Below are 26,986 nucleotides of genomic sequence, written 5' to 3' on the forward strand. Positions count from 1 at the left end.
GCTCTCTGCATTTGAAACAGTCTCTGTTCCTAAAGAATACCCCAGCTAAGCTGTCAGAATTCCAGCTTGTTCTTGGGAGAGGCCTTTGTTAATCAGACTTTGTTATGTTCCGCTCTTCAAGACACAACTTCAGAAACACTTCTGGCTGCTTACTGTAAATTCTCCTTGCATGTGTGTGCCCATGGTTACCTTGGATTGTTTGTTATGGAGCACAGCAAAGCTTTCAGGTTAAAGCAGATTGATTTATCTGGCAGTGTTGGGGGGGGGTTCATTTGTTTTACGAAAGAAGTTGGAATACAAGGTAAGCCCCTTTCTCCTGTGACTTGGCTGAAGTTGAAGTGATAATATTGCCTTGAGGATTTTAGAAACCTGTCTCTGAGGTCTGGAGGTTGATTGCTACTGGCAGAGAAAAGATCTTTTCTGTCCTCTCAACACTGCAGATGTTCCTTCTCTCCCTTTCCTAAGCTGTCAGTGCCACCTTGATCAAGGCAGCATTTTATCTTGTGTGTCTTCAGTGTCTGACCACTGACGGGTGTTTCAAAGTGCTGTCATAATACATGTAATGGCAACTCGGATTGGCTTTCCTAATTAGGTTAAAATACTTGCAGAAATTAGTGCAGAATTTTTCAGTGTGCAAAAATACTGCTTGAGGAGATGCTCATTCTGGCTTATAAAAAGTGCCATATTCAACTAGTGAGAGGTAATTAGGGCTTTCAGAGTTTATTCTGATGTCAAACTAATGTCCTATATTGATTATCTGTATTGCCCTGTATAGATTACATAGGCACCTTCTGGGCCTGCCAGGGCAAAGGATAATTTCAGGAAGTCTTGTGATGGCACAGGTCAGGAGGCAGGGAATGGCACTTGCTTCCTTTTCGAGGGAGTGTTTTTGAATGCAGGGTGGTTTTCGCAGTTTAAGGTTGTGGGATTTCTGCAACTTCACTGAATGAAATATGATTGCTCAAAGCTTTCTCTTATTTGTGGGCACATTTCTGACCCTGGCTGCGTGCTTGTGTTGCAGCTTGTCACACAGTTGCTTTATGCCAGGAGAAAAATAGAAACAAGTTCCCAAGAAATAGAACTGAAAATATATTTAGAAACTTACTGCTTGCAGACCCTGATCAAATAACACACACCGCGTTCTGTCAACACCTCCTGATGAATAATGGAACAGTTCTGCCTCTCTGGATTGTGGGAAGAGGGGGCTTATCCAAACACTTGAATCTGTGCTGGTCTCTGCATACTTTATGTAATAGTTGCTAATTAATAATAACAAATTATGAAGCTGGCAGGTATGGGAGACTGGGAATTTAGAACAAATATTAACTACTTCATGTGCAGAAGTCATTAAATGCCCATTGCTGCTGCTGAGCTGGTTCCTGAAGCACAGAGCTGCATTTCAGATGTTTGTAAATCATTTTTAACAGGGAGCTTGCCTGTTCTCATTTGATTCTGAGCAATCCTTGTTGTGACAGGGCTGCTGCAGACCTCTGCAAAGGGATCAGCTTTGCAAAACCTGCATAAATCTGTAGCTTGCCAGGAACTGGAGCCAGGGGCTGTTTGAACCTGGAAGCAGATCCGTTTGCATTCCTCATGCTGCTTATTAAGGCACAGTTCTCTACTGTACGTACATAGCAATGGTTTTACTTACCAAGGGATTCTTTGTGAATAATTTCTCCTCATCTCAAAATCAAAGTCATCAAGACTTATGCTGCCGGTTGATGTCCTGTTATGTAGCTGGCTTTGGGAGAGGAAAATGCATTTATACCTGCCGTGGTGAAATGTCTGCAAGCTGCTGCTTGTAAAGTGTCCTGCTGCTTTGAAAAATGCATCCTGAAAGTGTCAGAACAGAGCCTGTACTGCTCTGAAATGCTGAATAGATGGTGGAAGGCACCAGTGCCGAAGCTGACATGTTAAATGGGTTTCAGGTACTTCATATTTACTCTTCATGCACACATGCCACACACAAATTGGGCTGCAGACTATCTTCCAGTTGTTGTGGAGATGGAAGGAGACCATTTGTATGGGTTTCTTTTCGAGCAGCTCATACAGTTTGAAAGACCTGACTTCACCTTAAAGTATCAGGTATCCAACAATCCTGGCTGTGATGAGCCATCTCCTATATGGAGGAAGCTGTCATCTGCGTGCTTGAGGGATCTTTCTGAGAGCATGGAGGTATGAGGCTGATGTATGGTTCAATCTTTTTAGTGCAGTGTGGAAGAGCCTTGTAACACTGATGTACTTGCATTTGAGTTTACCTTTAAAACCACTGTATCATCATAAAAGTGAGCTAGATGTGATATCTCTGCCTGTAGTTGCATTTTGAGGCTAAAATACATTATGCAAGTGTTGAGAGATGGGGTGGGGAAAACTTGCTGCTTATGTTGCAAACAAGCATGTTTTGGTTGCATAGTGTAAGACTTCCAGGCCTGTGAGTGTCATGAGGCAAAAGGGTTTAGTCTTCTACTTTAATACATAACTTAATAGGTGAAATGCTGCATATCTTCTTTGGATGGAACTTTTAAAGCACTACTGACAACTTGCACAAATGATACGTGGGATAGAGTGCTATAAAAAGTGGAATTAGGCCAAGCAGCAACTTCTGCTTCACAAGACATATGTTGCAGGAGGGCAGAGGTAAAGTGTTAATGTGGAGTCTGATTTCCTTAGACTTCAGAGAAACCCAAACCCAAGGACACATTGAAATACTTGAGGGATCTTTGGGCTGATTTGAGCTTACCCCTCAGACAGACCTGAGATGGCCCTATTATACAAGCCCCAACATGACAGCTGTTCTTAAAAGCCAGTATGTGAAACCTCTGCAAGTGAACCACGGCTGTGTAGCTAGGAAAAGTGGCCTGAGTTTTTTCCCTTTCTCAGCCCTTAAAAGTACGTTCTCAAAGCTGTCAGCCCTGCAGGAGGTCTGGTCTGTACAGTGGGCTGGATCCTGGCAAATGTTCGAGGTCTGGAAGTCAAGTGTCTGTGCTGAGTACCTGGGCAGCGCAGTGTGGGAACAGAACATCTCCAGGCAGAAAATACCCACTTTGAAGTTTTCCTGCACTAGCTTAAACCAAAAGGGAGCTCAAACGTATTTCATTGCTGACTAAAATGTTTAAAAAGCTTTATTTGATTTCATAACATGTTTGTAACGGCAGGAGAGAGCACTGAGGTAAAAACATCAAGGAAATCCCAATTAGGATTCATGGAACAGAGAACAGAAGACCTGTTAGCCCCACCTAAACTAGAAAGCTTTGTCCTCAAGTGGGAAATTCCTTATTTATCCATATGCCACACACTGTGTTATGAGGAGCTGATAGGAAACTGGAAACTTTGGGATATAAGAGCTTTTGGTGATTTACATGAGCTCAGAATGTAACAGTGGAAGTGGAACATGGCACTTAGCAGCCAGTGACCCTCAGGGAATGCTGTCTGTGCAAGGGTCAGGCCGGAGCGAGCCCCTGGCTAGCTCAGCACTGTGCAAGACAGTGTGCTCTCTTTGAGCTGCATAGACAGTTTCTGCTTTGCTCCCAATTTTCTGGTTTTGCTTGATCTATTTGCAGCCCACAAAAGGGCCTTGACTGCCCATTACAGCAGGTGCCAAGAAATGGCTCTGCTTCCTCTTCTTCTTCCTCCTCTTCGGAGTTAATACTGTAACTGGCATAAAAGCTTCTGACTTTGTTTTTTCTCATGATATTGGAGTTTTGTTTGTTTCTTTTAATTAGAATAAGCAACCCAAGCCCTGATGGCTAACTCTGTATTTGGGGCGATCTGGGTGTCATAAACATCTTTGCCTTTTCCTGCATGGAGCATCTCTCCCAGACTGGCCAACACTCCCTGCTCCACTCCAGAAGCCATGCTATGTCATGCAGAGCACCTCAGTGACTTGAAACACGAAGCTATAGTCCACAGAAGTCATTTTTTCTGTTGGTGCTGCAGAATGCTTGGATTTACTTTTGTTTTCCTACTTTTGCTTTAAATTCTTATTTCATTTCATTTGAGCAAAGAGTGAAGGTGGAGGAAAAGCAAGTATAGCTCAGCTTACATTGCAAAGCTTATCTCATACAAAGAGCTGGGAATCCTGTGCTTCAGCCCCTGTGGCACAATTCAGGTGGCATTAAGGTTTGTAGGAGATTTTTCGTTGACTTAGTGGAAACTAGATGAGGTTCTTCAATTATGCATAAGTAGTCTGCTGTCTGCCTGGCTGTGAGTTTTCACCTAGTGGAGATGGAAGGAATGTTTTTAAGGCTATGATTGCAGTTTGCAGGTAACACAAATCACTCTTGCTTTTGTTAGACCCTGCATGCTCTCTTTGGTACATTAAAGTCTGATATCCATAAAGTGCAGCACGGAGCAGAGATTTACACAAGACTGAGGGTCAGTCGGGCAGTCAGTTACCATGGCCATGGTAGGAATGGTTTCTGATAGGATCCTAATAAAGACCTCTGTAGAAGTGGAAATTACACTTCAGCAATACAGTCTTTATTCATGTCTTTTAATGCCTGGTGATTGTAATGGCAGCACTACTCTTGGTGTAATACCTGGCTGTACGTAGGGAAAATGAAATCTAGGGAACTAGTTGATGTTGCATTATAAAAACAGCAGTCTCATGCAGTTTGTATCTGAGGCAAGTACGTGTTGAAGGATGTGAGAAAGGCTGTCCCTATACCCTGCAGTGCTGGGAGCAGAGACCTGCTGCACTGGGATTCAGGGAAAGCCAGGACCTGTCCTCGTGTGTTGTCTCCTTTAGCAAACCTGCTCTGCTTAGGGCTGTCACCTATTCCTGAGAATGCAAAATGTTTTGCAATAGATCAGAGAAACACAGAACAGTTTGGGTTGGAAGGGTCCTTCAAAGCTCATCTAGTCTAACCCCACTACAATGAGCAGGGACACCTTCAAGGGCATCAGGCTGCCCAGAACCACATGCAGCCTGGCCTTGAATGTCTCCAGGGATGGAGCGTCCATCACTTCTCTGGGAAACCTGGGCCATTTTAAGCAATCTCATTTTTTAAGCAATTTCTTCCTCACATCCAGCCTGAATCTCCCTCTTTTAGTTTCAAACCATCACCACTCATCCTATTGCAACAGGTTTCTAGCACGTTTTGAATTGCCTTGGGATTTGTCCATTGAGGATGGTCACTGGCTGTTGTGGTAACCCTAAAGAAAGGGTGCCCCAGATGGAAGCCATGGTGTGGATGGTGACTGCAGCTCCAGATTGGGGCAGTGCTTTCTTGCAGCAGGGTATGCCTCTGAGAAGAAGCAGTGGGGAGAGAAGAGTTTTCTGATGTTGTCCTGGGATCTAGGAGTAGAAGTAACCATCAACACTGGTCATCTCCAATGGGGACTGTGCTAAACCTATAGCTAACTAGCAGAAATAGATGCAGGTCTGAGGAGCTGAATAGCAGCGCTGCACACGCAGCTAGAGACCCAGCAGTGGAGCAGTAATAAGAGATGTATTTTTTCAAATAGGCAGGGTGATTTAAAAATCTGTCAGCTCTCTGAAGCTACAGAATCTCTGTAAAGAAACACAAGTTGATTGCAGGAACTGCTGGCTTTATACCCCCGCTGCTTGTAGCACTGTTCCCTACTCTGCTCCAAATGATGATTATAAAGTAGAGCTCTTGAAATTGCACCATTTTGTTCTGTTAGTCATCATTTTTCACACTGAATGCCATTCAAATATTTGCTCTCTTCAGCTGATAAGTTCGTCTGAAAAATTCAGTTGTCTTGAAAACAACCTAAGTACATATTTAAGGGAAACAGCCTGTATTTAGGCATTAACCCTTGAGCTGCTGCAGCACTTCTTACATTTAGACGCAGGAGGAAGATTGGTCTATAGACTTAAAGCAGAAGAGAGAAATTCCTCTGAAAATGAGCACAGTGATGCTGAATGGTGGTACCAGTGCAATCTTTTTCTGTACATGACATCTCTTCATGTGCAATTGGTGGGGCAGACACTTGAAAAGCTATTTTGAACACAGTGTTAAGGCTTCAGGCTTCTCTTGTTACCACAGGGCTAAGTAGTGGTGAGGTGTTTTATGGGATCTGCTGTGCATGGAGGACCTTACCTCATGGTATGATAATGAGGTTTAACCTTTATTATAATAGAGATTTTAATAGCGTAATGTCAAGGCTGTTCTGAGCTCCAGTTCTTTGGAGAAAGAGATCTCCAGCAAGTCAAGCCACTTCCGGAGATGCAGCTTTAACGTTTCAGGGCTCCAGGAACAAAGAGACTTTGCAATGGAACTATTTCCCTGTATCACATCCAGCCACAGGGGAAGTGCAAATTTCAGCTGTGTCACAAGACAAAGAACAACCCTAGAAGTGCTGTGGTACAGCTAAGAGTGTAAAAGATGTTACTGGAATAAGTTGTTTGCAACTATGCACTAGAGTAAAAGCAAGTTGAGGTTTTATTCTGCTGGTATTTATACGTGGACAAGGCAAAACCAGATTTAGGATTTAGTAAGACATGACTTTTGCTGGCTCTCCTGTTCAAAAGTAGGCTTTTATTTCTGGGTAGCTCAATGTTAATGCATAAAAATGATGCTCTCATAATGGGTATCACTTGGCGCTGAACGTAGAAATCACGGAAAAACCTATTTTTGCCTCCTACATTAAATATAACTATTGCTAATCTTTGAAAATGCCATCTTGTTCTTCACAGAAGAGATGCTGCAAAATTCACTATTGATCTTTTCCAATTGCGCCTTCTCAGCTGCATAGGTAGTTCTTCAATTAAATACAGAAATTGTTTTCAACTCCCCTAAATTGTTCTGTGCTGCTGCTGTTGGGTGTTAAGCAGCTCCTACATTGCTTATTATGGTGACTAAAGTGCCTTGATATTGGGTAGCTAAGCATTATAAATCCTACCCTCACGAATCTTCCAGCTTAACAGAATAGGAGCTGCAGTGCTCCACACCGTGAAGAGTGAAGTGATTCTGAAGTATTTTGGGTAGCTCTGGCACTGGCAGTGCATCACTTTTACAGTACAGGGGTTTGGAGCTGTGCAGTCCTGTTGTGTTAGCAGCTTGCTTTGCTCCTGTGCACTATTGCCCAAGCTTAATACACTGAAGTAGTAGTTTTGAAGCTGAAAAACAAACCAGACAAAAAATTCTAGCAATCTAAACTCTGACTTTTTAGATTACACTCTACAAAACCCCTGAACATTGAGTGGTTCACCTTCAGCTACCAAACTCCTGAAAGAGAGCAGATGCATTTTTCACTCAGCTGTTGGCTGATTGCAAATACTTTGGAATTAGTTCATTTCTGAACAGATTTTTCTTCAGGGTAACTCTAGGCATGACCATCTCCCATACAGAGAGCCATGTAGGCTTAGCTACCAGCTTCTTACAATGGGCATTAGCTTTGCAGTCGATGAAAACGTTGCTGGGAGGACTCCCCCTACCTCCATCCCTCCCCAAGGGCAAAACAAAGGAAAAGAAATCCTAATTCATTAAAGTTTCTTGCTGCTGTGATGTATGGATTAAAGAAATAATTGTATATATATATATATGTATATATATATAAGCAGGTTTGTTGTTATGTATTCACACACAGAAGAGCAGGGAAAGCTCGGGTTGTGCTCATGGAAAATGTTCTGGGTGATGCTGAGGAGTGCTACATTTCTCATGTCTCTGCCACTTCTTCCCATGTTTTTCTCACAGCCACCTGATCACTGTGCCCCTGTTTCCGTAGACAGTCTATCACTGAACTAAAAACCATTCCTCCCTCCCAATGAGCACTATCCTGCTATGAAGTTTCTTCCTCCAGTGGAGGATGGTCCTGTAACAAGCCAGAATATTTTCCTTAGTGAAGGTTAGTGAAAGGGGGTTGTTTCATTCAGGCACTGCGCCCTGGACTGACTGCATCAAATTAGATCATAGAATGCACCAAGTTGGTAAAGACCTTTAAGATGGCTACCCCAGGTGATGATGTTCATTTGTTATTTTGCCAGTCTCTTAAGCAGCGATGGATCCTGTGGCACTGAAACACACACATTGACAGATATATCTGAATAAGTATATGTTCGGTTGGAATGAGGTTGCTGAATTCAATACTTCTACTGCTTCCATTGAAACCATTCCTGAGCTACTACTACAACAGAGTGTGGCCAACCATTAGGTGCTGTAGTAACAGAATAAGGGGTTATGGATTAAAACTTAAACAGGGGCAGGTTAGATCTTAGGCAGAAGCTTTTCCCTGTGAGGGTGCTTAGGCGCTGGCACAGGGTGCCCAGAGAAGCTGTGGCTGCCCCATCCCTGGCAGTGTTGAAGGCCAGGTTGGACACATGGGCTTGGAGCAAGCTGCTCCAGTGGAAGGTGTCCCTGCCCGTGACAGGGGTTGGAACTGGAGGAGCTTTAAGGTCCCTTCCAGCACAAACCAGTCTGTGATTCTACACTACAGCTAACTGAGTAAGGCTTGTTCAAGGGTTTGGATACTGTTAGGAAACCAGAGGATTCACCTGGGTATGTTTTGTCTGCACCTAACTGGTATTAATGGCTATCAATAGTCATGGTCCAGATAAAGCCTGAGCCTCAGAACTACTCACAGCTTGCCCTGTGTGTAAAGCTGTTATTCCAAGTAAATTTTGAATTCCTACTGTGTGCTGAAAGGAAAATGCACATGGTGGTGTGAAATCTGTGGTGAGCCTTGGCTCCTTGTGTCGACTTAGACTGGTTTTGTAAATGGTGATAAGGGTTTAAGCTGAAGGACAAGTGACCCCTGCTTATATCTAAACTGTTTATGAAAAGCTACTGTGAAAAACCTTGGTGAAGTTCTGGAACAAAATATTTGCAACTCTGGGATATAAATGAACCGCTCGTGGGAAACAGAATGAATAAGAGAAATAGTGTCTCAAATGAATGCTTGCTCTCTGCTCGCCTGCCTCCTTCAAGCCAAGGGGATGTGCAGAAGAGAATGCCTAGCAAAAGAGAATTCTGTGCCCTAACACGGCAGCGCTGCTGTGTGAAATTGGGATGAAAGTCCCAATCAGTATGGGTTGAACAGGGAAGTCAACTGGATGTGTTCTGTATAACCAGGGCAGGGCAGAAATGCCACAGCACTGCAGTCTGCAGGGTCACTGGTGCTTTTAGGACTTTCACAGTCCTTTCCATGGCTCAGGATCAGATGAGGCTGGATGTGGGCACCAGGCTGAGTGTTGCTGGAACTAGGTGAGTGAGGCTTGAGACCTGCCGCCTCCTCATTCCAGGTCTTCGTGCTTTCCCCCCTCTGTTTTTCTGTAAGAGGAGTCTTTTGCATTTTGACTGGCTTAAAGGCAAAAGACATTGCCCCTTTTCACAGACTGATTTTATATTTGTGTCTCATTAGCACTTTGCATGTGAATAAATTGACTGGCTCCTGGAAATTCATTGAAGTTTTAATTGCCTTTGCTTTACTGGCAGAGAACTATCTCAGCATCTTCAAGCCTGTATTCTACCACTTCCTGTAAAAAGGCCTTTCTCTGAGAGGCCTCTTCAGTGCTGTTGCTTCCTAATAAAAGCTGTGAGTCTTTACATGAGCTTTCTGCCTTGCAGCTTGGCTCCTGGTTCAGTCCTCCCACAAAATCAGAGTGACTTGACTTCTGGTAGAGGAGGGGCAGCTGCTTTCTTATTAAAACTCTGTCGTGGGCTGCACCCCCAGGTCATGAGCAGCAGCTCAGTGAGGGGATCCTGCCCCTCTGCTGTGCTCTCGGGAGACCTCCCCTGCAGCCCTGATCCAGCTCTGGGGCAGCAGCACAAGAGGGACGTGGAGCTGTTGGAGCGAGTGCAGAGAAGGCCATGGAGATGCTGCGAGGGCTGGAGCAGCTCTGCTCTGGAGCCAGGCTGAGAGAGCTGGGCTTCTGAATCTTTCCTGAATTCATGAGCAGTTTACAATTATTCTGTCAGACTGGACTGAAATCTGTGTCTGGAATTTTTGTGAACTTGTTTAGTTTATAGTGTGCATTTATCCCTTTTTATCAGTGTTTCTTCTCAAGGTCTAAGGAAGACCCTGAGCCATAAAACTGGGTAATATCTGCTATATATTAATCTACCTCACATCAAAAATTAATTCACTGCTCTTATAAAGTGCTTTGAAAAGTAATATTTAGTAGGTGTTGCCTGTCTTACTGAAACACTGAAAAACATGTGCTTTCCGTAGGGTAGAATGATTTAAGACCATTTTGAGGCAAAACCTTATGGAATGGTTATCCTTCCATACAACCTGTATATAAAATGCTCTGAAAAATCCAGAATGCCAGTATTTTTCTTTAACATAACTTTTGTAAAAATACTGAAGTTGAAATCTATTTTATAAAGTTGTACTGTACATTGCCAATGCTTAAATGCTAAGGTGCAAATAGGGAAAGCCAAGTAAAATTCATCACCAGATTTGGTGTCAAAAAATATCCTTTTTTCCAACTATTAATGAATGCTTTTGCATCCTTAAGAAATTACTACTATTCTTCACACTGGTATTGGCTGGTTTTCCTCATCCGAGGCAGGCATTGAAGTGTGTGACAGAAATCTCTTCATCAGTGTTCTGAACGAGCTGCTGGTGGTTTGTGTATGAAGTGTATGGTAACAGTGGCAGAGGTTTCTGTTCATTAATTCCCAGCTTTGGTAATGAAAGAGACAAGATCAATAAAAGTCAGTGGACTCTAAGCACGTTTCCATCAGATGCTGGATGGATGAAGTGTGCATAGAAGTATGAGCTCAGTAAACTGAATAGGAGTTCAACAGTGCTGCGGGTCTTGGGCCACATCTCTGTTAAACTGTGTCCTGTGCCTGATCCTGGGGCTTGACACCCCAGTGAGCCCAGTCTGGTTTGTAGTCTAGGTCAGCAGCAGCCCGTGGCTACTGGAAGAGAAGTGTATCTGTGCTGTGTTGTGGCATGGGATTGTCTTGGTTTATGTGACTATGCAACAGTGGGCTCTTTGAGGTGAAAAACAAACCTCAAACAATAGGTGAACAATGTGGTGGGGGGTAAATCTCAGCTTACTTATGTGCTTTCATCTAATGAACTGCTCATGTTCTCAGGGCCAGTTTGGTGGTGAATGATGTGGTTTCTCCTGAAGCTTTTGTGTTACACAGAATCAGTGAAAGCTGGATGCTGTAAGGTTTATCATGCTGTGGGCTATTCCAGGCTCTGCACTGGCCTGTGAAGGGATTATTGGGCTTGATGCCCTTCTTGGAGTCCATCCTCCTCATACTGCCTCCACACTAATGGCCATGTGTTACTCTGCCATCAGAGGTTTCTTTCAGCCTGTGCTCTCTTCTGTCTCCCTGGATATTTTTCAATAGGGTCACTGTTTCTGTGCTGCTGGGTATGTCTGCAGACATTTTTGCCTCTTTGCCAACCAGTTTTAGCTTTAAAGGTCTGAAAATGGGTCAGCTCACAGTTGTAATAAGAATTATCTGAGGCGTGTGGAATTACAATATGGTCACAGTATTTACTTCTCAGTAACGCTGGCAGGAATACAAGTACTCTCTGCAGAATTAGGTGCATGAGGACTTCTGGCAAACACCTGGTTTCTGTGTGGTAAGTAGCCTGGGGAGTTGGGATCCTCACCCTGCTGCTGGATGCACTGCTTCAGGGACCCTGCAGACCAAAATGCTGCAGCTGGTTTTAAGACTGGGATGGATTTAGTGCAGCAGGATAAGACACTCCTTGTCTACAGGCTCTGCTGCATAAAGCAAGCCTTAGAGAAGGTTCTCCTCAGAGCCAAATCCACTGAACTGAAGTTGTCTGAGACTTCCCATCCAGAGAAGAGTGAATATTTGTAAAATTGCTTTCTTGAGGATGATACAGGTATGCCTGCCATGGGCACTGTGGGTCCTCTCTGTATGCATTGTACCTGGCATTATAAACACTGCCTGTATCACCTGAGTTTCCCCCCACCTTAATAGGCAAGAGAGATGTCTCGAGGAATGTGTTTGTATGGCACATGGTGAGGCAGAGATGCCTGAGGTACAACCTAGGAAAAATGTGTATGGTATTTCCTTCTCCTGTGAACTCTCTTGTTCTGTGACTCTTCCTGACTCATTTTCTTCTCTAAAACTACACTTAATCTCCAAATATCAGCAAGTTGTTGTTTATTTTATTTTTGTGCCAGGCTGACAGAAAGTACCCTCCTCCAGCCCATGGTTAGGGGTACAGGTTACACTACATACTGCAGTTTTAGCAGCACACATTGAAGTGCTTACGTTGACTGACTCTTCCCAAATTGTGGTCCAGCATCTTGTTCTCCCTTTTTGACCTGCAAAAGTAAAGATTGGGAAGAAGGAGAATTTGAGCATTGCTGGATAATTTTTGCCCAAACCAGACTATTTCGTAAAATGCTGTTGTCCCTGTTGAGGAGAATCAGATCTCTCTTCATAGAGACAAAAACATGCTTCTAATTTATTTTATTACATCACCCATGTCTTTGTTAACCCTGGTCACCTCGACCTCTTTCATGGCAAGAAACACTCTTAGTTCTCAGAAAAGGCTTGTGAGGAATTGAATTCCTTTTGGTTTATAAGAAGCTGCAGATGGGTTCAAAGAAAATGCAGGGTCTGATGTTCCAAGAGGAGGGTTTTATCCAATAATAGCTCAAGTGGAGAGAGGCTGTTTCAGTGGTTGCTGCTTGGAGATGAAGGTTCATCTACTTCAGTGAGGCCTGCCTGGGTAACTTCCCTTAAGTGGAAGGCTTAGAATATCTCGGTATATGGTGATTTAAATGCATCTGAATTACAGCATTTATTAATTTACAGATGTTTCCCTTTTGATTATACTTTTGAAACAACAAAAAAGGCAAAATTTTCCTTAAAATACTAAAGGCAACGTTTTCCTTGTGCTGATACAAGAGCACCGCATCTGTGAGTTTGCCCTTATATCTGCCTCTACAAAGAATTATAACCACAGTTTTCCAGGTAGAATTCAGCAAGTTTGCATGTTTGGGTCTTACAAATTGTACTTTAAAGCACAAATATTGAGAGAAAGAAAATTCTGGTGGCTTTCAGCTGGCTAAGAGTATGTAAAAAGCAGCCTAATGTTGAAAATAGAAAAAAACAATGCGAGTCTGAGCTTTATAGTGGAAGAGGCAGAGTAAAATACAGGTTTTGAATCTCTTTTAGGAAAAAAAACCCCAAACCACAACAAACCAAACTTTCTGTAGGCTGTAAAAGGCAGAAAAACCTTTTAGGAGTATTTCTGTAGCAGTCTTAGTGTTTGAGAATCAGTGCTGGAAGCTAAATATCTTTCTGAAGCTATTTCTGTTTATCTATGCAGTAAGTAGTTTTGGCCTTAGAAGGTATATTCTGATTCTTCTATATGCTTATATTGTGTTATGCTAATGAGGTATTAAAGTTTTACCTAAAACTGTGTATGAATTGTAGAGGGGCAGGGTAGCCTGCTCTGAAATGGGGGCTCTGTGAGGATGTTTTGTGGTATTTAGGTAAGGGGTTTAGCAGGTTTTCTGTGGCAGTATTTAAAAGGAAAAAGGATAAAATAAGTCAGCCTCTGACAAATATTTGGATGTTTTGATCTCTGTTTTTGAAAGGATCTCATTACATCATGGTTGGTTTTTATCGAACAAATACCTTGTTCGTTAGGGGAGGCTTTCTTTAAAAGCTAAATGATATGGTTTCCTATCAGCAAATCATAGTTAAAGGCATGCACCTGTAAACACTTCAAGATAGTTTCAGCCAAAATCGTAGCCAGATAAACTTACAGCCGAGAGTATTCCCCTGCCAAATATCTTACTGCAAATCCTATACCAGCTATGAGTAGCATTTTTCATGCCTCTTCATTGTCAGATGCTGGCATACTGGTATTCTGGGACAAGAGACTAAATGGAGAAAGATTTGCATGTTCATTATAACGGCTGTCAAGTGTAAAAGTTGCTCAGGAATCTGCATCTCAAAAATGAAGGGTTTTGTGGTGTGAGATATTTTGGGGTTTCATTTATAGAGAGATGAGGCTGAACACAATAAGTAAGCTTTTCTCTAAATATAACACCTCTGAGTATTTGTCACCTCTTTGGAGAATCGTACTGAGCTACACAGCATACACTGGGGAGAAAGAATGCTCAATGGGATTAATCAGAACTGTATTTACAGTGTAGTGACTGTAATATAATGACTGGAAATGTTTGTAAGTGGGACAAGTATATGCCCTTAGACTGTCATAAGTGTTTAATACTATCATACTTTTACTGTGTTCTATAGCATTGATCCATATCTTTTGCTTCCAAGATGCCAAATTCTATCCTTCCCCTGTACTTGAGAAATCCAACTGAACCAGAGGAATAGATTCAGGCAGGGATGCTCCAGCTATCCCAGAGAGGCAGGAATGCAGACAGCCATTAAACCTGTTAAGCATAATTAAGTGCTCTGTGTTGTACATAGGCTGTTATCCCTGTTCCCCCATTGTTAGACTGCAGTTATTTATTGTCCTGTATTTCAAGTTAGTGGAAGCCTTCTCTGCTTGACTGTAGTTTGAAGGTGCCTGAGGATCTGAAGCTCAGCACAGTGCTGAAACCATGTTGTGCTGGGCTGACACCAGCTCTAACAGTGCCTCAGTAATAAACCTGGGTAAAAGCACTGCTTCTGAAAGCAGCAGGCAATGGCTGTCACCAGGAAGGATTCCGAGAACAACATGGTCTTAAATACATAGATCTGTTACTTGAGTGAAATAAAATTGCTGTTTTTGGCAGCTCCTTGTTTAGAAAGTATCTTATGAAGCACTTAGTTTATAGAGTATCTGAGGGATAGCTGGAAAACACCTTTGAGACTAATAAAGGCATCTTTCTCAGTTATTCATGTCTGAAAGGCTCTCTGAAGATGCAAAGAAAGGGTGTCTTTTAGGTTTAACATTTTGTTTTGGTAGAAAGGCTACATAAGAGGAAAGTAAAGGATTCTCAGAGAACATGGTTTTGATGCCCAATTGCCATTTCTAGTAGCTGATCCCTTGGAAGAGTTTCAGCATGTTTTAATGACAGTCAGATCATGTTCTTTCTGCAAAGAAAGCCATTTCCAAACTAAATGGCACCACTGTGCTATATTGTTTGCAGTTCCAGCAGTGGTATTACTGTTACAATTACCATCCCATAGGCTTTACCTGACCCTAAAGCACATATGTCTGTCTTTTTATATGCCAACCATACTGAAGCTACTGACAGTTGGGGTGGGTGCAAAAATGGCTTTCAAATGCCAAATTGTGTTCTGGAACATATCCCGGTTCTGGATTACAAAGCAACATGGATTTATTGGTGGTCAAAAAGAGGTGGACCTAAAATTAGACTTAATTAACATGGATGCTGTTCAATACAGAGCTCTGACGTCAGAGCACAGGAGAAGGTACTAGGGGAGACATTTTACTGCTGGTAACTGGACACGTACATCTTCAGCCTCTGAAGCATGCTCCAAATCCAGTCATACACTGATTGCCAGGTAAAGGAAGGGACCCATCACATTCATTGCAAAACCAATTTCACAGAAGTAAGGAAGGAAATAAGTAAGAAAATAACATAAATAAAAATAACAAATAACATAATGAATAACATAACAAAAAAAAAGTAACAATGAAATAAAACATAAAACCCCACTGCTGTAGGTATGTGATAGATCTTCCTGGAAAAATAACCCCTCTCAAGAAGCCCAAATTTAAGATTTCACATTCAGTCATTTCAGCCCATCTTATATCTCAGCAACATTTGTCTAACAAAATCTGTTTTCTTGCCATTATGGTCAGTTCCTGGTTAGCCTGTGCCTCATTCCATTCAGAGAATAATGGGATCCTATTACTTCAGTTCCAGTCCTGAGATTTAGACCTGTCACGTCCCAAGACAAACCTGGTTTGGGAATCTCCTCACTATCTGTTACTTGCCAGTTATGAAATGAACTTAAGGAATAGGAGGTACAAGATGCAACACGTCCATATTTCTAATACAAAAAGCCATACAGAAGCATCAGAAGTGGTTGTTGTATCTAGTCATCCCTCCTGTAAGGTCCTTCTCATGAAGAACATTGCCCTGCACTGCTAAGTGGTGATGCATATATAACATGTACAATAAAATACATGTATTAGTACCTGAGAAGTTATTTTGATCATGGGTTTATAGCTTGATGCTTTCAGAGGTTTCTCCTAATGGGAAGAGAGATTGCAGCTTGCACAACTAGCAGAGATTGTAATAACCCACCATTCCATTTGTGCTGCCAAGGATCACAACACAGTGAAACGGAGCTGTGTCTGAAACTGTCATGTGAAATGCTGTAGAGCCGATTTTGATTTAAATCTTTGTGTTCTTTTGTTAGCCACCCAGGCTGACAGTTCCTGCTGTAGTTCCTTATTGTTGCTTCAGTCTTTAAAGACATGCAGGAGTAACACTTTGAGTGAGGAAGGAGACTGTTTTACTTACTGCATCCTAAGGAAACTGAACACAATGTAGGAGCTGCTCAGAGCAATGTTAGTGTGTCTATGACTTTCCAGTCTTGAAAAGCAGAAATCCAGCAAATACAGATCTGACCGTGTTCTGGGTCTGAACTGCTTCACTGAGTTACAGAGTTAATGTTTTGATGGCTTGCTCTCACTGTCACTCATGCTTCAGGAGTCTCTCATTGGATTGAATTCTGTTCTTTGATGGCGAATCATCACTGCTTCCCCTTCCTAAGATCTCAGTTTGAGAACTCAGTGTTTTACCTTAAAAGATCATCCTTATCTTTGTCTCTTGCACCTGGGGTTCCCCAGGTTGCCCACCCCTGAGGCACAGGTCAGCACTGCTGTGCGATGTACCATCCATGGGACTTTCCAAGAGTCACATCACATGTTTGCCCTGCAAAACCAAGGGATCAAAGCCTTTTGTCAGTTTGTTTTTCGGTATCTACCAGAGAACTGTCATAGTGTGATCTGATTTTCACACAGTGGCAGTGTTGGCTGAAGGTGAGTCTAACAGGTCAGACATTGCCAAAAGGAAAAGGTATGTGCCATGAAGAAGCCAACCCAAAGAGCTGCTGGGGATTTAGAGACACCCTGATCGTTACTCCATAGATAAGGTTGTGCTCATTTGTAGCTGTGTGCTCATTTACCTGCAAAGCAGAAACCATCAGCAGTCTGCTGTGGGGGTGACATAGCTTGCTCATTATGGTATGACTGTGTGTACTACAACGTGTATGCCGATGTGGCTGAATGATTAAGGAGCAGAGGTAGCATCTTTTTAGGTCTTAGGACAGGTTACCTCCATATAGCATTGGAAACAGGCATCCCAAAGATCTGTGGTACCTCTGGGGGGAGTTCTGCTCTGAAGATTGCGCACAAGCTGGACTTGTTGAAGCTGCCTGGCTTCCGCAAGAGGAGGGACTCATTTGCAGGGACTGTCTTTCATGATGTTACTGAAGTTCATGTATTCTGCTACTGTTATATTCCTAGAAGGCCTTGTTTAAAGTAACCTGCTCCAAAGGCACATAACACATAACTGAGCATTCCTATTTGGCACAAAATTACTCCCCCCTCATTGATAGAAGCTTATTTTCCAGTAAATATTTTTATTGATTTTTTTTTCTCTTCCTCCTGCTGTAGTCAGTGATTTTATTCTAAAGCTTAGATTGCTTCAGAGAGTAGTTCAGCAGCATAATGTGAGTCATCATATTAGAGTATCTAAAGGCTATAAGCCTCTACTACTATGTATAATACAACAAATACAAGTTTTAGAAATGAAAAACCTCTGGTAAACTATGTCTTTTGCTTTAGTGTTACCAATTTAATGATTGAAACATGTTTTTTTGGGGTTGTTGGGTTTTTTTTGCATTCCTGTTCATGTTACTGTGAACGTGCTGCTGCCGAAGTCAGTGAGGTCTTCACAGCTATAGAGGAGCAATACAAGATACAGCAGACAATCTGCATTACTGATCTGAAGTTGTCCACCAGGCAGACTGGTTTTAGTTTGCACCCTACTCAGGAGCAGCATGGAGACCCCACTGGTCTCAGAAGTGGCATCAGGTGAAGTTGGTAGCGTAGAAATGACCTGAGTCACAGAATCTCACCTGATTATCAGGGTTGGAAGGGCCTCCTGGACATCACCCAGTCCAACCCCCTGCCAAGGCAGGGCCACCCAGAGCAGGTAGCACAGGAACACATCTAGACGGGTTGGAGTGTCTCCAGGGAGGGGGACTCCCCCACAGCTTCTCTCCATCCTGATTTGTCTGCCCTAGATTTGGCAAAATGGAAGGCAGCTTTCTGAGCCATGGTTAGCACTCTAGATGAGGAATGAAGCTCATATTAATAAAGAGCTTGTGTGAATTGTGCATCTATTCAGTAAACAAGGCTGCCATCAAAAGTATCTAAAACTTGTCAGTGATCAGAAGATTGCCATTTGCTGAAAAGCACTCAGCATCAAAAGTCATTCTAACCTGGAAATGGATAGCTCTGGGGAAGAGAGGATGTTCAGATGGATTTATCAGTAACTGTTCTAAGACTCTTTAGCAGTAGGACACGTTTTGGAGCGCACCACCTTGGTCTCATTCACCTGGCTTCATTTATCCGTATTGACAGACATAGATAACAACAAATGACCAAACTTCCAGTGGCTTTCCATTGATTGTCTCCTATTTCAAGTCTTCCTGCTCCATGCTTTTCAGTTAATTTTCAGTATAACTCCAAGATAAACATTAATGTGGTTGTTTCACGTGTGCATGCGAAAATGGAAGGAATTATTGTACCATTACTGGTAGTTTCTAAGGCTGTTAGAAGATCAATTTATGGAAGAAATAAAATATTGACTGAGGAAGTTATAGATCCCCTTGATAGCACTGATGAAACACAGACAGCGTGGGGCTTGTTAGGGAGGCTGCAAAGAGTTATGGTCTCTTTTCATAGAGGAGATAGTAATGAGACTTATTTTCAGCAAAAGTACTTTGTACACTCAGGGACAGTTAAAATTAAGCTATTCAATTGGAAGAGAGCTGATGGAATAAGCTGCTTTTAAAAGTGCAAATAACACCTTTGTTTTACATGGAGAACAAAATCAATGGTGTTAATATTTTTGGTGAATCTTTTAGTGGGAATGAAGCTGGTTTGAAGTGCCACCAGTTGACTTTCTCAGAGTTAAAAAGAACCAACTCACCAGCACCTTTGAGAAGGAGAAATGAAAATAGTTACTTGTGCAAAAGAAGGAACCTAGTTCAGGGCCAATACTCTGTAGTCGGAAACAGTTTCAATCTGCCTTGTCTTTTGGGGTGGTTGCAGTGGTGTTGAGGTTGTACCACTGCTTAACCGAACAGAAAAGCTTACCCTTGACACTGCTCAGTGCAGTAACTGCATGTAGCTAAGCATAGGTATCAGCTTTTGTTAGAAATTATTGGAGTGGATCACTTAGATGAGTACATGATATAACAGGGAAGTCTTGATCACTGTCCCACAAGGCACAAAGAGGGAATGGAGCTTTCTTGTTTTGATTGCAAGAGATACTTGGAAATTAAGAATCTTGTTAGCAGTCAAGTTGCCTTTGCTTGGTTCTCAGCTGATTTTGTGTTTGGAACAGGAGTTTTAATCTATGTGCTACAGTTGCTTCTATCCAGGCAATGGAATGCCAACTTCCAAATGAATTAATTTCCAAGGTATTTAGCCTAAAGTTCTTTCTGAACACAAGTGGACAGTGCTGAAGGTGCTGACTCTTTAAGGTTGTCACAGGGTGGAAAACTGGTGAAGTGTAAGCATTTCAAGCCAGCCACCATGGGATTGTTCCTGTCCCACCAGACTGGTTTCCAGCCACCCTGGCAGACCTTAGGCACTGTTACGTACTTTGAGTTTCCTTTGCTGAGAGCTGGTCTGCTTTCTCTTGAAGAATAAAATCCTTGCAGTCCTGCATCTGTTGCGGGTGCTTTAGTGCTGGGGTTTCTTTATGTAGTTTGCTTTTTCTTGCAAAATAGCACCCTGTGTTTTGTGCAGCACTGAGGGGTTTTGTCTGGCAACTTTGTTTTCAGTTTTGATGTGTGAATTCCCAAGAAATTCCCAGCCAGAGTGACAAAGGAGAGCCATTTCAGCTGGCTGGAGGCAAGGGCGAAGTTGAGCTTTATGAGGTGGTGAAAACCACCTAGAGCAGCTGCAAAGCAAAGAAGATGTATGCAACTTGTTGCTGTGGTCATAGTGCTGGAGGTAAGGGAGCAAACCAAACCAGCCCCTTCCAGGACCGTAGTCACTAGTGCAAAGGCATTTATGAAATATTAGGCTTGCATGGCACTTAAAATTGGTCCCTGAAAAAATTTGTTCTTGCCAGGCCTGTTTCTAGGCAATGGTCTCAAATACTGGCAGCATGAGGGCCCAAGCATTTCCTTCAAGCTCAGCATCCATTAAGTTTACTTGGCTAATGTGTGGCAATTCTGTGTGTAATTTCTTGCAGAGCTACCCATTCCCACTGCTGCTTGTGTTTCCCATGGATGCTTCCCTCTGCTACGTAGCAGGGTAGGATTAAGAGCTAAAGAAACATGCTTATTACTTAGTGGGATCAGCATCTGCTAATGAGCTGGGGTACTGCAATCAAACACTGGCTGTAACAAATCTGCCTTCAGATAATTTGCTCAGAGCAGATTTTTGTCTCAGGGAACTAGATCCATGTTCCACTTGAAACAAGCACATTATTAAAGCATTAATGAGGAGGGGCTCCAGTTCCAAAACCCCTCGGGCACATGCTCCTGTCCCGTTGACAATGAACAGCGACCATGTCTTGTACAAGTCCCTCAAGGGCATTTGTTTTATTCAAAGAGAGAAGCAAATAGGAAGGTGATGATGTGAAGGTGATCGTGCAGATGCTTTTGTTTGTACCTTGTCTCACTGGTGGAGCATGGGTCCAATAATGGTGGTTCCAGACTTTGATGGTGTCACTGTTGATCAAAGACTGACTTTGGAACAATGTTTGTCTCAAGTTGGTTTTGAAGCTTTGTAACTTTGAAGCATAAGTGTAAGCTTCTCAGTGCTATGACAAAAGACAGATGGGGGCATTGTTTGCTTCCAAAAGGTTGTCAGATTCCCAGTATACTTGCATTGTGGAAACTGGGCTTAAAGAAAAGCAGGAGGCCCACATGCTGTTGCAGTATTACGAGATTTGTTATCCAAATAGCTCATTAACATCCAGCTCCAGAGAGAAGGCAGTAAAAATCCTATTTATAAGTAATATTCCTGTAGAAAAGTGTAGTTTGCAGCACTACGTGAGATGATTACAGTCATTGGAAACTGCAATAATACAGGAACACTTAGCTTAAGAAAAGAAGCATTAAGTAGCTTAACACTTTCAGGCTATCAGGAGAATAGTGACCTAGGCTTGTGTAGAGTAAGCCAGACTACCTGAGTTTGGTACATATGGTTAGTGAGCCATACACCACAAGCCGGTCAGCAGATAATGCAGATTTCTGTCCCATGGGGAAATGTACAGATAATAAAGGGACACATCTGTAAACTCAGGGCTCTTGTGAGAGTCTGAAATCATGATTTCAGTGCTTTCTTAAATGTGTGTGTAAATCACATTACAACAAAATTACAGTCCTGGTGGCTAATAATATCTTTGGATTTCATGCTTTGGACTGCAGAGATGCTGTCATGATGGGACAGTGGAAGTTTCAGTATGAAACAGATATGAGAGCTGTGAATATTTGTGATTGCTTAGTAATTTCAGTATAAGAATCAATTACAGAAAATATTTCCTTTCCAGCACCTCCCTTTTCAGGATTTAAGCCATTTTTGTTTAAATTCATTTACATGTGGTAGTGTTAAAGCAACACAGAATATACCCTTTGTCTGAGAGCTTCCTTCCAGCTTTTCCACAGCTGTAGGGCTTTAAATTTTGCAGAGTGCTTTGTTTTCAGCTGCCAAATGATTTATTTTTGTTGCAAAGATTAACTTACTCATCAAAGGAATGGGTAACATAAACTAATTTAAGAAAACAGGCATGTTTTCAAGTGGAATTCCCACAGGAATTGCTATGTCCTTGCATTGTGTTGATTAGGTAGAAGAGGAGGCAGTGCAGACAAGACAGTGGCTTCTCCTTTACCACATGGACAAGAAAATGTGGGAGTTCAGGGAACCTGATGTACTGAGAGAGGGGAAACAAAAACTTCTGGAGCGGGAACAGGAGCAGGGAGCAAAGGGAGCAGAGAATGTGATTTAGCAAACAGGAGGTGTGGGGTTGGACACAGGCAGATTAGCAAGGATTAAAGAACAATTCCAGTAGTAATGAAGATTGAGGGGGAATTGCTGCCAGGAATCCAATTTCTGCCTCACTGAGGAGTACCCGAAGAATGACAAGCCTGAAAGGTGTATGTGATGGATGTATTAAAGATGATGCCTGGAAGGAAAGATAATCGTCAAAATGGAGAACAGCAGCTTTCTTCAAGTACAGGGTGGAAAATAACAAGATGGGGGCCATTTATTTGGTGGAATCAGCCTTTTCATTGGCATGTTCTTGTACCTCAGTATAGAAGACTACAGTGCTTGATATTCTAATACATGAAGCTTAGGGTAGTGAATGCAGAAAACTAGTAGCAAAATGACTAGTGACCATCTCAGCGCAATGTCATCACGTTGCAATTAATGAATCGAAACTGGATCTGACTAGACCCGTATGGAAAGGTCTGCAACTGACAGTAGAGTCTCTTCCCGCCCTCCCTCCAGCCTTCCTGCTGGGATGCAGGTGGGAAGATACCCAGCGCCTGCAGGGTCCTGCTCCGCAGCGCTGAGTGTGGCTGGTCCTGTCCCCCCAGCGCTGGTGGGGCCGTGCCTGGGGAGCTCCACAGGCGCTGTGAGACAGGCAGTCTGATGGGAGAAACCCGGGTTAAAGCAACCAACCAACCCCAAACCCCCCCAGAAAACAGCTTACACAAAGAGGGAAATGGAAGCAAAGCATTGCTATGGGAGAGAATTTGGGCTCTCCTTAGAGCTTAGAGTTTCTGAATAATGTATTCTGCTATTATAGCACTCCAAAGTTAATCTTTTTTCTCTGTAGGTTTCCTGATTTCTTGAGATATTAGTTAGATACCAAAGCTTATTTTTCCACACAGAAATTAAACTTGACTCAACTCATGATGATGTTTAGATGTCATACTGATGCCATGCTGTTTGAAAGTGTCTTCTGGATGTCTCACTAGGCTTTTAAGGATCAGTCCTGTAAAATATGAAAGGATGCTTCCTTGTTGTCACCTAGGCCTTGGCATCTTTCTGTTTTGATTATACAAGTCCTGCATATTATACTATTCTAGTAAGACTTTTCAGCAGTTATTCAGCATTTTAAAAGTAGCAAAGCTCTGTATCCATCAGGAAAGGATCAGTGGGTACCTGTTCTCCACACAGAGTGAACTAAGTCTGCTAAACATACATATTAGCCTAGACAATCTACTGAGATTCAGGAAAGGCTTATATTTATCCATGACTGAAAATGCTGTATGGTTGATGCAGGTCCTCATTGATGTTGGAAACTCATAGCATGGTCATTCATTCCACATAGAAATAACTTGGGTTTTTTGTAGGCTTCCATAGGGAGCTTGCATCTGTGTGTGGATAGATGTGTGTTTAGCTGTGTACATAAAGGGGTATTTACCTAACAGAATTATAGTGTGTTTTTTCATGTAGGACTGCACCTCTGAACAATAGGGAGCCCTAAAAACCGGCTTGAACCTGCTCTAGTGACAGCTGTGGTGTCCTGCTGACTGTTGCACCTCTGCAGGAGATGGGAGCTGAATGTGTTAATACATGATTTAGGGATGAGATGAAGGCTCATATGATGTCTGAATATCTTGGCTTGTGTTAGTAAATTAGCCCAAAGTGCTTGTAAAGCACCAGTGGATGCTGGCTGGCTTAACGTGGAGCTGAGCAGCCTAACCCTTCTCAGAGAAGCTGTTGCTCCCTTTTGTTCTTCTGGAAGTGCAGTCCTGTATCAGAGCAGCACTGTTCTGCCTACTCACCTGTCTCTTCCCTGGAGTGCATACCTCCGTCAAAATAGGATGCTGCATTTACTGCAATAGGCCTTTTAAATCTCTTCTATGTGCTGGAGCTTAAAAGATAGCGGGTTAATTGTGCACAAGATAGCGTGTCAGAGTAGAATGATGAACTTTAAAAGTACATGTGTTGCATCCATAGCCAAGGATGAAACAGGCAGGCAGAATGTCAGGAGAATTATGAAACACTTGTATTTATCTTTATTAAAATAGTTCTGGTGGATTCATGGGTATATTTGTGTAACCAAGTATAAATATGTTCTTAAGAATTTAGTTCTTGCCTTGCTAGATCTGAAGAATGGTTCCTGGCTGATAGAAAAACAAGAGAAGGTAGGAAAGGGAATTAAAAGCAGTTCAGTTTGCTTCCCCTTCCCTGGGTCTGTTGGTAGGTTTGGTTGTTTCCAAATGCAAAGTGTCAGTACTTGTCCCTGACTAAAGATGATTGCCTGGAGAAAAGTCACTTTATTTGTGTTTGCACATCTGCTTTTAGAGGTGGTTGGTTTACCTGCAGGATGGACTTGGCTGAGTCTGGATGCTGCCTTGCTTTGTGTAATGCTAAGGCTGCCCGGTTTTCCACCACCCCAGGATTTTTATGCTTTGCGGGGGTGGATATGGTTGTACTGAGCTGGAGGGGTGATGACCAGGATGGGGCACACACTGGGGATATTCATACTGTCTGATTTCCCATTTAAGTAAGCTGAGCTTCAGTACTTTCATTCAGTTGATTTTGAAACCTGATAGATTCTAAATTACTTTTGTTCAGTTACATAGGAGCTTTACTGAAATTCTCTAGAACTGGAGTTTAAGGTGGTGTCACTGACTGAAGCAATTTGTTATTCAAAGCAGTAAATGTAAGGATCTGGTCACTTTTAGATGACCCAGCAGCTTTGGCTGATGTCCCTGAGTTGCTGTACATGTTATAGAAGGAAGATTATATTTTTAGATTACAGTTTCGTCTGGGGCATGAACGGGACAAAGGTGATGCAGGATTTTGTGTGCTGGGCAGAGATACCTTCTGGGATACTGAAATCCATCAGTGATGGTTCAGAGCCTCAAGCCCAAACATAAAGACATCTTGTTGTGGCTCACAGGCTTGCAGCAATATATGGTTTAGTCACCCTTCGTGCTGGGTTTCAAGTCTTCAGTTAATCTCTGTGGTGTGTGAACATGAGCTGCAGTGAACCACGCTGCAGCCTGGTCTCCTGACCACCCTCTCTGTGATGCTTCATCTCGAGGTGTTTGTGGCCAGCAGTGCTCTCCATGCTCTGCTGCTGTCCTATATGAGCCCAGGGTAACTGCTGTCCCTGGCAGCCCCCTCTCACCTCCACGGTCCTCCCTGAGGACAACCCTGGTGCTTAACCCGGATGTGCCTGGCTGAGCTTGCAGCTGTGGGGGATGAGGAGTAGCTGCAAAAGTTTGCTTGAAATGTGATTAATTTCTGCCTGCGACCATTGGAGCAGCTTATTCTTGTTGAATTGTTGGCCTTTACATCCCAGTATAGGGCTTTAACCTGCCAGAGGGAAGACTGAGATGAGCTCTTAGGCAGAAGCTCTTCCCTGTGAGGGTGCTGAGGCGCTGGCTCAGGGTGCACAGGTGTCGTGGTTTAAAACCAAACTCCACACAGCTTGTGAACTCACTCCCCCCCTTGCTCCCCCGACTCCCGGAGAGTTAGGAAGGAGAATCCAAAGAATGTAGCCCCCACGGGTTGAGATAAGCACAGTTTAATAGCTAAGGTATAACATAAATCACTACTGCTACTACTACTACAAATAATAATGATAAAGTAAATAACAAGTGAAGAGAATACAACACCTCAGCAGCCACCGACCCATAACTCACCTCACCCTGCCTGACTGAGCACCAACTGATACCTCCTCCATCCCCCCAGAGCTCCAGCCCTTCCAGGTCCCTCCCGGTTACATCCTGGGTGTGACGTGCTATGGTATGGAATACCTCTTTGGCTAGCCTGGGTCAGGTGTCCTGTCTCTCCTTCCTCCTAGCTTCCCCTCCTCCCCTGGCAGAGCATGAGGCTCAGAAAAGGCCTTGGAAAAAACCAAACAGTTGAGCAGTAACTCAAAGCATACTTGCTATCAGTAACCGTTCCCAGCCTGAAAGTCAAAACACAGCACTGCACCAGCTACCAAGAAGGAGAAAAATGACTGCTACTGCTCAAACCAGGACACCAGGGAAGCTGTGGCTGCCCCATACCTGGCAGTGCTCAAGGCCAGGTTGGACACATGGGCTTGGAGCAATCTGCTCCAGTGGAAGGTGTCCCTGCCCGTGGCAGGGGTTGGAACTGGAGGAGCTTTAAGGTCCCTTCAACCCAAACCAGTCTGGGATTCTGTGATATGTTATTGCTGGTAACATGAAACAGCACACTGTGTGTATGTGATAATCCTGTTGAAGCTCCAGGCACCAAGGTACACAGATTGGCATAAGCCAACTAAAAAAAACCAACAAACCAAAGACTAACCCCACCTCAAACACTAAATACAGAAATGTGAACTCAATAGACTTAGTTTAGGTGGTAGGGAAGTGGCCCCTTCAGCACTGTTGGCATAAGTGATTGTAATAAACTGCCCCCGGCGTTCTCAAGGATGTGTTTCCCTCACATGTGCAATTGCCAAATCCAGTTGGGATATTTCTGTTCTGGTTTGGTTTTTAAAAAGCTGCAGGAGTTAGGAAAATCCTGGCTTTGTGAAGCTGGAATTTAGGTGAACTTACATAAAAGGAAAGCTGTTCCCAGCATGCTGGTGGTGTGGTTCTGACCCAGCACTGGATCTGCATGTTAACTCACACTTTGTACGCTGTGGAGCAGATAGCACTTCATGTATGGGGTAAGGGAGCGAGGACAAGCTGCTGGCTGCCTGCATGTGGTACCTGTGTCTCCCAGCTCTGTACTTTGAGACTTGAACAGAACAGTTGTGTGCACTCTGCTGAAGCCAGCCTGGAGATGGGATCCTCTAGACCCAGTGGCTGCAGTCAGCAGAGCAATTACAAGCAGATATTTATGGAAGAGGAGCTTTGGCTTCCTGACAGTGTTTAGGAGGCAG

The sequence above is a fragment of the Melopsittacus undulatus genome, chromosome 9 (assembly GCF_012275295.1).
Source record: "Melopsittacus undulatus isolate bMelUnd1 chromosome 9, bMelUnd1.mat.Z, whole genome shotgun sequence".
In the NCBI taxonomy this organism is placed as follows: domain Eukaryota; kingdom Metazoa; phylum Chordata; class Aves; order Psittaciformes; family Psittaculidae; genus Melopsittacus; species Melopsittacus undulatus.